The 11,176-nt window shown below is 49.1% G+C and overlaps 1 pseudogene; it reads left to right on the top strand.

Moving 5' to 3' along the window:
- Positions 1–7,794: 7,794 nt before the first annotated feature.
- On the top strand, positions 7,795–10,836 carry LOC109576568 (large ribosomal subunit protein uL16-like; annotated as a pseudogene).
- The last annotated feature ends 340 nt before the right edge of the window (positions 10,837–11,176 follow it).

An 11,176-nucleotide genomic window follows, 5' to 3' on the forward strand; every position in this document is an offset into this window, starting at 1 on the left:
CCCATCATTTGGTGTTCAGATGCTGTTGTGTCCAACTTTTTGCCACCGCATGGACCGTAGCCCACCAGGCCGGTTCGTCTGTCCACGGGATTTCATTACCTCTTAAATAAGAATCCCCTCCCCCACCTCACCCCCAGTCTTGTTTTGCTGTCAGGAAGTTCTGCATGCTGTCTAGCCTCTCTCCCTACTGTTATCGGGAGCAGGTTGTTAGCTCTGGCTGGCTGTTTGTCCAGGTCTGAATATTTCTGCATTTACTGTGTTAGAAGCTGTTCTCAGGCTGGCAACCAAAAAAAAAAGGGGGGGCGGGGGGGATACTCCAAGCCAGACATTTTGAGGGTGAGAAGGTAACACAGTGGCCTCCCAGGCGGCCCAGGGGTAAAGAATCCGCCTGCCAATGCAGGAGACACCGGTTTGGTCCCTGGGTTGGGAAGATCCCTTGGAGTGGGAAATGGCAACCTGCTCCAGTATTCTTGCCTGGACAGTTCCATGCACAGAGGAGCCTGGTGGGCGGCAGTCTATGTGGTCGCAGAATCGGACACGACTGAGCACACACACTGGTGACTCTGTGGACTCTGCACTGGGCAGACATTCCCTTCCCCTCACACTCAGGAGGCTCCTTTCGCCCTACTCGCCACCCTCGACCAAGGCCTTTGCCAGTGGCCAGCAGAGGGCGCTTTAGACAAAGCTGAGCTGCTGCTCCTCTTTGGGCAAACTTGCCCTCCAGGGAAGGACTGGAGGTGGAATGTGGGAGGGAGTGCTCAACCTCCTGTGAGAACTACAGCCCTGTGACCCCATGTCCCAGAGAGCGGTCTCTAGCCCAGGGCAGAAAAGTGTTCCTCCTGCTGTTTGGGGGCTTCTAGAGCCATCCATGGCAACCCACTCCAGTACTCTTGCCTGGAAAATCCCATGGACGGGAGGAGCCTGGTGGGCGGCAGTCCATGGGGTCACGAAGAGTCGGACACTTACTGAGCAACTTCACTTTCACTTTTCACTTTCATGTATTGGAGAAGGAAATGGCAACCCACTCCAGTGTTCTTGCCTGGAGAATCCCAGGGATGGCGGAGCCTGGTGGGCTGCTGTCTATGGGGTCGCACAGAGTCGGACACGACTGAAGCGACTTAGCAGCAGCAGACCCATCCAACTTTGACCTATGAAGCACCTTGAACAAAAACGAGAGATGAGAGTAATCTGGAGAGAAGACGCCTCTGGAGCCTAGTACACTGGGCACCGTAAAGGGCTCAGTAAAGATTTTTAATGGTAACAGTAATTACTAACATTTAATGAGCTCTTACCACATACCACATCCTATTATAGAAGCCTTATATTTTGTCTACGCAGCTCTGCTGTTTGTTGTTCAGTCGCTAAATTGTGTCTAATTCTTTGAGACCCCATGGACTGCAGCATTCCAGGCTTCCCTATCCTCCACTATCTCCAGAGGTTGCTCAAACTTGTCCATTGAGTGAGTGATGCCACCTAACTCTGAGTTAGATACTATTATTATCCCCATTTCACAGATGAGGAAACTGAGACTCGGGATCAGAGACTAACAGGTGAAGCATTAAAAGAATGAGGAATCTGGTTGAATCTAGGGGAAGAGAAGAGAGCAGGTTGGTGGCTTAGTCTCAGCTTTCTTGTGACACTGTTCACTGTGGCTTCCTCCCCGCTTCTCCTTGGAGACTCCAAAAGGGGAAACTGAAGTGCAGAGTACTTTAGAGCTAGGAATCAGGCCCTGGCTTCAGAGTGCTCTAGGCAGAATCAGGTAAGTTGACGCTTGAAATGTCACTGAGGGACAGAAGGAGCCTGAGAAAGAAGGCTGAAACGCCCCTTAAAAATAATCACACAGGGAGAAGGAGGTAGTGGCGGGGGGCAGCTTCTGCTGGAATAGAGTCTGAGCAGTGAGGGCAGAGAGGCCGCTGGGCAGGGGAGAGGGGTGGAGAGGATTCACAAGGACTGCACACACACACAGGCTCACACCTGAGCACGTGCACAGACACATGGGCACACACGTGATGCTAATCAGCTACATTTACACCAAGAGGTCCCTTCCATGCTGAAAACCTGCAATTATCCTGTGGCCACCCTGGGCAAGGACACAAACCACACGGCAGTGACTGTGACATCCCATCACACAGGCCCGGGTCGCCCGCACACCTGCAGTCTGTCTCCACCTCAGGTTCAGAAGTTTAGAAAAACAACCCCTCCCAAGAAAGTGGTCATGGTGGCAGCCAAGGCTGAAAGGCCCTCTGTCCTACCCAAGAGGGGCTGGGAAGGGGGCATTGGCGACCTTTGAAAGATGGGTTGAATTAACAGGAGTGGTACGGGGTGGGGTGGGCATGCTGGAGTTCCTGGTCCTGTGTAGAACCCTTTCACCCCTGCTAAGGGTCAGGGCCCCCCTGCTCTCAGATTGGAACTCAGACTGTCTCCATCGGCCGCTGCCTGGGGTCAAGAGTAGCCAAGTGTGGTAATGGGTGGGTGGACAGCAGAGAAGTCCCGGACTCAGCTCTCAGCTGATTCTCTGGCTGGGAAACTGACGGCAATCAGTGCCAAGGACTGCAGGGGAGAAAACTCAGGCCCTGCAGGGGTCCAGATCCTGCCTCTGCTACTTGCTAGCTCTGTGGTCTTGGGAAAACTTCTTGACCTCTCTGGGCTTTGGTTTCCTCATCTGTAAATTGGGATAGGGTGATCATCACTGGCTTGTTGAAAAGATTAATGATACACATATAAAAATGTGTCATGCATATTAGGTGCACATTAGGTCCACAGCACATACTAGCTGTTAATGAAATGTAATCTTGGCTGCCAATTACCATGGGGCTCAGGGGCCCCCTGTGCTCTTGAAGGACTTCCTGGAAGAGAGGCCACAGCTGGGAAGGGAAAACTGACAGGGAGCAGTGAGAGAAAAAAAACTTTCTCGACTTGTAGAGGGGCCTAGATGGAGCTTCAGGAAGGTTCATATGGCAGAAAACAAAGGTCTGTGTGGAGTGGCAGGTGTGAGGAAGACAGTGGGCTGATAGAAGCCTGGCCCACCACTGTCACTGCTGAACGATATTTACATCCTCTGGCACAGGCTGGGCCTCAGGCAAGTGACTTTCGGAGCAGTCTCCTTATCTATAAAGTGATGATAAGAATTCCTGACTCTGGGACTTCCTGGTGGTCCAGTGGTTAAGACTTCACCTTCTAATCCAGGGGTATGGGTTCGATCCCTAGTCAGGGAGCTAAAATCCCACGTGCCTCATGGCCAAAAAAAACAAAAACAGAAGCAATATTGTAACAAATTCAATGGAAACTTAAAAAATGATCCACATCCCTGTCTCCAAATATTTAAAGAGAAAAAAGAGTCCCTGACTCCTCAGATCGAGGGGAGAACTCACGAAGCCTGCACACGGGGCCCATACTGGCTAATGCCCCATCAGCAGCAATGCTGCTGGTACTGCCGATGAGATTCAGAGTTGTGACCCATGTCACTGAGTTTGCATCAGAGGGGACAGTCTGATTCTTCAGGTGAGCTTTATTGTGATCATTGTTCAGTCACCAAGTCGTGTCCAGCTCTCTGTGACCCCGTGGACTACAGTCGCAAGTGAGCTTAGTGAAAGTGAAGTCGCTCAGTCGTGTCAGACTCTTCGCAACCCCATGCACTATAGCCTACCATGCTCCTCAGTCCATGGAATTTTCCAGGCAAGAATACTGGAGTGGGCTGCCATTTCCTTCTCCAGGGGATCTTCCCAACCCAGGGGTTGAACCCGGGTCTCCCGCATTGCAGGCAGACGCTTTACCGTCTGAGCCACCAGGTGAGCTTGGCAGGGGCTAAATCTGGTTCCATCACCCTGGGCTGTGGCCTCCAGAGGTGTTCAGAGCAGGCTTCTCAGAGAAGATGTGGTAGTGGAGGAGCCTCGAAGGGAAGCTAAGACTCAGCAGGAGAGCTTGGTAAGTGCAACAATAGCTGAGAGAAGGCAGGATTGGGGAGGGTTAGAGTGTTTAGAGCTCCGGCTGCAGTAGTGGGAGCTGATACGGGAAATGAGGGAGTCAGGTTGTGAAGAGTCCAAGGGCCAGCTGGGGGTCCCAGCCAGGGGTGGGAGGCAGCGCCCAGGAGAGGGTTTAGAGCAGAGGCTACCCAACTGATATCAGCTGTGGGGAAAAAGTAGCCGTGGGGTGGGTAGGCTAAGCTGGGGCTGTGGGGGCCAGTTAGGTGGCTACTGGGGCTATCTGGGTGACAGGTAATGGAGTCCTAAAAAGGGAGGTTGCTTTGGGAAAGGATATCAGGAAGCTTTTTGAACAGAATAGAAGCTGAGACCAGGTAGCTGCATGAGAGAAGAAAGGTCCAAAATGACCTCAACTGATGTATCTGAAATGCCTATTTATGGGAGAGTGAGGAGGTCAAGTGTGGCCCATTTCCACAGTGGAATATTAGACTGTGGAGAAAAGGAGTCCACAGTGCAACTTGTCATAAGCAGGGTACATCTGAGGGGGAAATGGAAGAAAGATACACAGAGCACTGCTGGTTACACAGAGCTTTGAAGCCATGCATGTGTAAGCCACACATACATGTCATGAACATTGAAAGAATTTGTAGGAATGATAAATACAAATTCAGGATGGTAGTTGCCTCTCTGGGGAAGGGAAGATGCCATGAGAAGGGGTACTCAAGGGGCTTCAAGTATATCAATAATGTTTATTCCTGAGCCGGCTGGTAGGAACACAGGGGTTCATCCCATTATTCCTGATACCTTTGTGTGGCTGGAATATTTCACTTAAAAACAAAAGAAGAATGATTCCAAGGTTTGGGTCCTGGGCCAAAGAAAGAAATCTCACTCCTTCAGCCCCTCTGGGCTCAAGACAGGGCCAAGGAAGAGGTCTGTCGTTCAGCTGGGCCTGCAGGGAGGGCCAGGACAAGCAAGCTGGCCCTATGCAGAGGGGCTGGAGAGATTAACCTTGCTGAAATACTGATACATCTGGGCCCACATCTGGTTGTGGGCCAAGAAACATGACTGTGAAGAAAGGCAGAGATGGAGGAGGCAATCAGGGAAGAGAGCCAGGTGAGAAGGCAGCCTGAGGCCAAGGCAGGGGTTCTGCAGGGCGCGGCTGAGGTGCTTAGGGAGGGCAAAGCCTGGAAGAACCACCCCTCCTCAACCACTACCATCACCACCATGGACTTGGCAACAGGAAGCCCCTGGCACCCGAGGATAGCATCTACTCTGAGAGAAGGGAGTTGTGTTAAGCAGGCCATGTACACAGCAGAAAGTGAGGCAGGGGTGTAAACTCTCTCTCACCAAGTTTAGCAGCAAAGGGAGAGAGCAAGTGAGGACCCCAGCGGGGGAGGGGAAGGGGATACCCTTGGAATGTCAAGAAAAGGTTTTACTATCTGTATTTTTCTCTGTACTGATGTTGTAGGTTTTGATACATGTTTAAGTGGGGGTAGGAGAGGACAGCAGAGATTCAGCGTGATGCTTCCATGAGGACCCACCCTTGTCCATCAAACTAGGCACCTCTCACATCCCCGTCCTTGTTATCTCCCCCAAGGCTCAGGCTCAGCTGCTCAGGAAGAGGTGTGGGGTCCGCTCTGTGAGGGAGAGTCTGGACACATTCATGGAACTTGCAAATGGCCAAGGGGAGGGAGGGAGGCAGGGAGGGAGGCAGGACGCCATCCGGGAGCAGAGGCCCCGGCCTGGACCTGGTGAAGCTGATCCAAGGGAGGGGAGGCCCAGCCTAGTGAGGGTGAAGGTGAAGTTGGCTCTGACACCCGAAGTGGAGGTGAAAGAGAAGTAGGGAAGTGGAGGTAGGGCAGGGGGCTGGTCAGCCCCTGGAGCCAAGACATCGCCCTGAGGTCTTGACCCTGGAGGCCTGCCCACCCTCTTCGTCCCTGCCCCACTGCGCTGGCCACCCTCACCCCGCCGCCATTCTGTCCACACACATTCCTCTCCTCCATCCACCCTCTTCCTCATTCTGCTCTTCTCCCTGCTTCCCAAAGAACACTTGGCTGTGATGGGCTGTTCCCAGACACCTTCTCCCACAGTCCACGCTGGTCCTCGCCATCACCCTCCCCCCAGGCCTGACCCCAGCCCAGCTTGGCTATCTGATTTTGCTTCCACACCAGAAAGTCAGTCACCCCAGACCAGCCCTCTGATCCTCCCCACACCTTGGAGCACATGTAAGTCCATCTACAAATCTTTACGGAGCCCCTGCTCTCTACCCAGGCTGGTGCCGAGTGCCATGAGGAATGCTGGAAGGAATAGCTAAGCACAGACCCTGCCCTTGCGGGACAGACGGAACAGTTAGGGAAGAAAGACAGATATGTAAAGGAGTGAAATAATAAATCAAGTTAAGGCAGCATGCAAAAGAACATGCTCTTTTCTGTTTTGCTGTGAGCAATCTTTGGTACAAAGAAGGTCCTTCTAATGACACTTTCAAGGAGTTTAATTATTTAAACGATCTTCCTATCAAAGTATTATTAATATGGTGACAATGGAGGCAGCAGCATAGAAGAGAATAGACACAGACAAATAATGAAATATAACTATAAAGTCAATCACTCACACATTCAACATTTATTGAGAACTTAATGCATACGCGATACCGAGCTAAGCCCCGAATGTACAGGATGGATAAGACCCAGTCCCTCCCCTCAAACAACCCCAAAGAAGGACAGATATGTTAGCCAAACATGGCAACATGACTTTTGATTCAAGGTTGGAAACCTAGAAGAGGGTGTGGGCAATTTCTGGGGTAACTCGGGGAGCTTGGTGTCAGAGGCAGCATTTACAATGAGTTTTGGGAGTGCAGGCAGAGGGATTAGGGTCCGGAAGGGACCAGTGTGTTCAGAGTGGCTGTGATCAGGCCCAGTGGTCTTAGCAGGAGAAGCAGGCTGGGAGAGGCAGATATAGTAGTCATATTGTGGAAACTCACCTGCCTACTCAGAAACTGGGACTTTTTGCTCCAGACAAAATATTTTGGGGCCATGAATGACATGACTATGGCAAGTATATTTGTTTGAGACATTTCGTAAGTTAGATGGGAAGGGAAAATACTCGAAGATCACTAACAGGCTGTTTGTTCAGACCTGGATATGAGAGGCTGGATCTTGCTGCTAACAGAGGAGGGGAAATGGGAGGGACCCCAGAGGAAAAGAGAAGGGGAGAGTGCCCACAAACAGGAGGCAAAGAACACAAAGGTGCAGAGAGGACCCTGTGGTGTCAAACCGTAGGTAACCGAGTAGCAGGAGCCACTGGCAGAAATCAGGACCCACAGAAAATCAGAACCTTATTTTGCAGAAGAGGATGGGGGAGTGGTCTGGATCAAGTTGAACTTGAGGTGACCACAGAGATTTCAACTGGAGCACCTCTACTTAGAGGTGGCAAATTGAGCTCATGCATTTTCCTCCTGAAGCCCTGCTTAACTACACAGAGGGACTTGTTCTTAAGGTGTAGGTTCATAGAAACCAGTAGAACAAGGGAGGAGACAATAGCAACAAGTTTTGGAAGCTGGAGAGAGGATGGACAGAGAAGGCTGAGTCCTGCCAGAGATGAGGGCAGCTGAGAAGCAGCCCCACTCCCCGACTCAGGGCCCGGGGCTCCGGGCTAGATTGGCATGGGTTACTTTCAGAAGCAGGGATAAGGGTGAATTTTAAAAGGTAAAACGGAAATGGTTGTCAGGGGTTGGGAGGAGGGAGGAATGAATAGATTGAGCACAGGCTTTTTAGGGCAGTGAAAATAATGTGAAACTATACGGTGAGTATGTTCCTTTACACATTTGTCCAAACCCCTAGAATGTTCAACACCAAGGGTGAACACTCACGTAAACATGGACTTTGGGGACAATGGTGTGTCCGTGTAGGTTCATCCACTGCAACAGATGTCCCCTGGGGAGAGAATGGTGATGGTAAGGGGGGCTGTGCACGTGTGGGCAGGAGAGCAGGAGGCGTACGGGAACTCGCTGGACTTTCCACTCAACTTTTCGGTGAACCTAAAACTTCTCTGAAAGGAAAGTTATGAGCAACCTACATAGCATATTCAAAAGCAGAGACATTACTTTGCCAACAAAGGTCCGTCTAGTCAAGGCTATGGTTTTTCCAGTGGTCATGTATGGATGTGAGAGTTGGACTGTGAAGAAAGCTGAGTGCCGAAGAATTGATGCTTTTGAACTGTGGTGCTGGAGAAGACTCTTGAGAGTCCCTTGGACTGTAAGTAGATCCAAACAGTGCATTCTAAGGGAGATCAGTCCTGGGTGTTCATTGGAAGGATTGATGCTAAAGCTGAAACTCCAGTACTTTGGCCACCTCATGCGAAGAGTTGACTCATTGGAAAAGATTCTGATGCTGGGAGGGATTGGGGGCAGGAGGAGAAGGGGACGACAGAGGATGAGATGGCTGGATGGCATCACCGACTCGATGGACACAAGTTTGGGTAGACTCCGGGAGTTGGTGATGGACAGGGAGGCCTGGCGTGCTGGGGTTGCAAAGAGTTGGACACGACTGAACAACTGAACTGAACTGAAAACTTCTCTGAGAAGAAATTAAGCCTATGGACTTCCCTGGCGGTCCAGTGGTTTAAGACTTCTCCTTCCAGTGCAGGGACTGTGGGTTCAGTCCTTGGTCAGGGAACTAAGATCCCACATGCTTCCTGGCCCAAAGGCCAAAAACCATAAAACAGAAGCAATAGTGTAACAAATTCAATGAAGACTTTAAAAATGGTCCCCATCAAAAAAATCTTTAAAAAATAAAAAAGCCTGTTAAAAAAAAAAATTAAAAGTCAATTTAAGGAGCAGTTAGTTCTCCAAATCCCCTCCCTTACTCTGTGCAGGTCAGTTCCTTTCCCTACCTGTACCATCGCAGGTGATGGGAGATGTATACTCTAGAGTGAGTAAGATGGAGAGTCTTTGGGCTGGGGAACACAGATGTAAGCGAGGCAGGGTCACTACAGGGGGACTGGGTGAGAGACTCTGACATCAAGAGAGACTTTTTTTTTAGTATTTTTTAAAATGTATTGATTGATCTGTTTAGTTCTGGTTGCCCTGGGTCTTCGTTGCTACTTGAGGACTTTCCTCTAGTTGCAGCAAGCAGGGGCTACTCTTCGTCGCAGTGCATGGGCTTCCCATCGCAGTGGCTTCTCTCGTCGTGGAGCACAGGCTCTAGGCGCATGGGCCTTAGTAGCTGTGGCCCACGGACTTTGTTGCCCCACAGCATGTGGGATCTTCTCAGACCAGGGTTGAACCCATGTCCCTTGCATTGGCAGGCAATGCTGAATCACTGTACCACCAAGGAAGTCCTCAAGGCTTTCTAAAGGGTAGAGGCAGCAAAGGCCCGCCCGTAGTCGCAAAGCTTTTAGAGTTCCATTCTTCAGCAGGAACCCAAAGATTCACAGACACATGAGGAACGCATCTAATATGAAAAACAGAGATCAAAACAGACAGATGAAAACAATTTGGAGGATACTGTTGTGCAGACAGAAGGAAAGTTTTTAAAAAATTATTTATTCTCAGAGAAACATGATATTGCAACCATGAGATCAGAATAAGATGCTATAAAAATGAACATTCAGGGAACAAAATAAGGTCTCAGAGATTTCAAATATAACAGGAATGAAAATTAAACAGAAAGACTGAAAGTTAAAGATATCCTCCCAAACTCTAGCAAACAAAGAAACAAAATCAAAGAAAAAAAACAGAGAAGAGAAAAATCCCTTAAAAATTATTTCAAGAGCTCTTTCCCTTCAGCAGGCCACAGACAATTCGCCCTGCCTGGTGTTACCAGTATTGTAAGAACAAGCCATATCCAAAATCTCCCTTCTGCTTCTGCCGAGATGTCCCTGGTGGTAAGATTATCATCACTGACCTGGAGCAGAAGAAGGCAAAAGTGGATGAGTTCCTACTCTGTGGCCACATGGTGTCGGATGAATATCAGCAGTTCTCCTCTAAAGCCCTGTAGGTTGCCTGTATTTGTGCCAACAAGTACATGGTGAAAAGCTGTGGCAAAGATGGTTTTCACATCTGAATGTAGCTCCACCCCTTCTATGTCACCTACATCAACAAGGTGTTGTCCTGTGTTAGAGTGATAGACTCCAGACAGGTGTGCAAGATGCCTTTGTAGAGCCCCAGGGCACAGTGGCCAGGATCCACACTGGACAAGACACGATGTCCATCTTCACCAAGCTGTAGAGCAGGAAGCATGTGACTGAGGTCCTCTGCAGAGCCAAGTGAAAGTTTCCTGGACACCTGAAGATCTATATCTCCAAGAAGCAGGGATTTACTAAGTTGAATGCAGATGAATTTGAAAACACGGTGGCAGAAAAGCAGTTCATCCCAGATGGGTGTGGGGTCAAATATATCCCCAGTCGTGGCCCTCAGAACAAATGGTGGCCCTTGTGCTCATGAGAGCCGTGGCACTGTCCCCTGCTTACTTACACCCACCAATAAATCCTACTTTCCTATAAAAAAAAAAATTACTTCAAGAGCATTTCCCAGAATTGATGGACATGAGTTTCCAAACTGAATAGGCCAAAGAGTATATGAAAATGTGCCCTCACCAAAGCACAACATCATAGAATTTCAGAACACTGGTGACAAAAAAGAAGATGCCACAAACTTCTAAAAAGAAAACTGAATCACATGAAAGGATCAGAACTCAAAACAGCGTTGGTTGTTTAAGAGAACTGTCATAGAATATGAGGAAGCATTGCCTTCAAAGTTCTAAGGGAAGATTTTTTTCCAACCTAAAATTCCATACCCTGCTAAACTATTAAGTGTAAAACAAAAACATGCTGAGACATGCAAATTCTCCCCAAATTACAACTTCCATTGACCATTTCTACAGTGGGAGGGTGGAGGGTGTGTTCCCTCCTGCAAACACAAGACAAAGACATCAGAAAATCAACAGGAGAGAGAGATTAGGATCAGTGCCTGAAATAGAGAGCCAGTAGGTCCTCCTGCAGAAGTGAAAGGGCTCTGGGAGCAATTTCTTGAAGAAGATGAAATGCACAGAATGCCTAAATCTTGGACTTATTGAGATGAGATCTACACTACCGGAAAAGATTTGGGGACCAAATCACTAACGTGGATAAGGAAAACAAAGCAGATTTTAAAAAGGGCAGCTCACTCCATAGAGAACAAGTGTTGAAATAATATTAATAATCTACTACGTGGTTTAGCTATAAATAACAATTAGTCATAAAAATGAAGACATTGATGG

Source organism: Bos indicus, chromosome 23 (assembly GCF_029378745.1).
Source record: "Bos indicus isolate NIAB-ARS_2022 breed Sahiwal x Tharparkar chromosome 23, NIAB-ARS_B.indTharparkar_mat_pri_1.0, whole genome shotgun sequence".
NCBI lineage: Eukaryota > Metazoa > Chordata > Mammalia > Artiodactyla > Bovidae > Bos > Bos indicus.